Source organism: Fukomys damarensis, unplaced genomic scaffold, assembly GCF_012274545.1.
Source record: "Fukomys damarensis isolate Sample0158 unplaced genomic scaffold, DMR_v1.0_HiC HiC_scaffold_36, whole genome shotgun sequence".
Classification (NCBI taxonomy): domain Eukaryota; kingdom Metazoa; phylum Chordata; class Mammalia; order Rodentia; family Bathyergidae; genus Fukomys; species Fukomys damarensis.
Genome location: NW_022900948.1, coordinates 44221603 through 44224165, shown reverse-complemented (window position 1 = coordinate 44224165; position 2563 = coordinate 44221603).

The following is a 2563-nucleotide window of genomic DNA, read 5'->3' as shown; positions in this document are numbered from 1 at the left end:
TTCTCGGTGGAGTACTTCACATTCTTGAAACTGACCGTGGCAGCACCTGCGGCCAGCAGACGGCGGGGCAAGGACTGAGTCCCGGACTGGCCGGGTGACGGCGCGGAGAGCAGGTGCCCTGGTCTCGTGGCCATCGGGGCCAGAGGGCGGACAGGGCAGCCCCGCGTTCCCTCCCACTCCCCACAGCCGGCTCCCACCCCAGCTAATGCGGAGTCTGCGGGCCCCCAACATCTGGCCCAGCACATCTAGGGCCTGACAGCGGCCTCTGGGCCAGGCTCAGACTCCCTCAGTGCCTCAGTTTCCCCTCCACGCAGCAGAGAGGCTGCGACCACCCATGGACGCCCCCCCGCCGGGCCCCTGTGGGGCTGTAATTTCCAGGGCGCCGCCTGGGGTTCCTGTGGTCGCTGTGGAGGCTCCAAGGGAGAACACTGGCCAGGGACGCAGGGAAGGGGGGCAGACAGAGAGGGCAGGGGGACTGGAATGGCACAAGCCGGAAGGGTGTAGCTGGTGGGCGGCGTGGGAGAATCTGGGACAGACCCTCTTCACTAGCCCATTAAAGAAACTAGCAAGGAGGGGGCTGTCACTCAGGGATACAGCAGTTGCCTAGGACACGGGCAGCCCTGGGTTCCACCCCCAGTATCACAAAAAAAAGAAAAAGAAGCTTGGCTTAGTGGCACACACCTGTCATTCCAGCACGCTGGGAAGCTGAGGCAGGAGTATCTCAAATTCAAGCCTAACCTGGGTAATTTAGAAACTTAACTAGACATTGTCTCATAATAAGAAATACAAAAGGGCTGGAAGATGGAGATGTAGCTCATGTGGAAGATGCTGGACTCAATCCCCAGCATCAAGAAAAAAAGAAAGAAAAAGGAAGAGAGAAAGAAAAGAAATTGGCCCAGAGAGGTGAGGGCACCTGCCCAGAGTCACACAGCAACTCAGAGGCAGTTGACCCAATGACAGGGCCAGCACAGCTTCCTACAGTATACGCATGGGGAAGAGACCTGGGCAGAGGCATCTCATGCCCGTCAGAGGCCCCCTGAGGCAGCAGAGAGCCAGAGTTCCAACGAGGTCCCCGAGCTGAGCAGACAGAGGAGCTGCCCAGCTGGTGGGCATCGAGGGCCAGCATCACCTCTGCTCCAGGCCCCATGCAATGCCAAGCAGTGGCCATGCCCCTGGGTGCCAACCAGGCGACAGGCTGCCAGGCTGCGGGTGTACACGGGACAGAGGTCCTGGGGCTGGGGCCTCCTGGGACAGTTGGGGCTTCATCAGCACCTTAGGATTCCCTACATCCTCAAGCTTAGCTGGCCCTGGATGTGGTGGTGGCATGTGTCTTGGGAGACTGAGGCAGGAGGATTTCAAGGCCAACCAGCAACTTCGTGAGACTTTGTCTCATAAATAAATAAATCAATGGCAGAGCTTCGGCACAAGCTTACTGTGTCACCATCCTGAAAAGCCATCTGTGGCTCCTCTGTGTCCCCCAAGATGAAACCCCTGGCACTGGTTACCTTTCCACTGCTAGATGTCACCCAAGCATGGACTGGCACCCCAAATGCCATCCGAGTCCTTGTCCCTTCCTTTCCTCTACTACAGAGACCAGCCCAGCTTTAACCTTGCTTTTTCTGCCTCATCTGGAGGTCAAGGCATCCCTGTGGCTGATTTCCGGCCAATAAGATAGAAGAAATTCCCTTTCTGTGCGAAAAGATGGAGTCTGGCAAGAAAAGGCCCTGTCTTGCCAGGCGTGGTGGTGCACACATCTGTGATCCCAGGAATCAGGAGGCTGAGGCAGGAAGATTGCTGTAATTTCAAGGCCAGCCTGGGCTACATGGTGAGTTCAAGGCCAGCCTGAAGTACACAGCGAGATCCTGTCCCAAAAAGAGAGGAAAGAAAGAAAGAAAGGAAGGAGAAAAGGTCCTCTCACCCTGTGCTCTTTGGTCTTCTACCCCTTTCTCACCTTTCTGCCTGGAACATTACATGAGGCATGGAGCTGCAGCAGCTAGGTTGTGACCATGAGGCAGTTTATGTGAAAGGACGAGGCCTCCACACATGAGGATAATGAAAAGAAAGAAAAAGTAGGGAGCCTGGTGGCCTTCCTGATCCTAACTGCCTGTCTCAGGCTTTCTGTTGAGTAAATCAAAATCCCTTTTCAGACTGTGGACTCTCTCAGTGGCCCACTCTCACTCCACAGAGAATACTTCTTTTCCTGCTTTTTAGTAAATGTAAGACTTCACCATCAACATCAAAATAATCCCTTTTCTGTGTAAGCCACACCACACTCCTTCCTGGCCCAGGCCCTTTGCACTGCCAGGGTCTGCTAAGGACGTCTCCCTGTCATTCTTCCATCTCAGCTCAGCCAGAGTCTGCCCCACCACTTCTACCCCTTGGCCCTGCTCATTTTCCACTGCTTTCTCCATACTTGCTTTGTCCTTTGTTTCTGCATGCAGTCCGAGCTTCCCCAGGGGACTGGGCTTTTTGCTTTCCATGTTTGCTTCTGTATCCTCAGGGCGTGGCACACAGGGACACCCACAAAAAGTTTGTTGAATTAATTAATCCGCAGATGCATGAA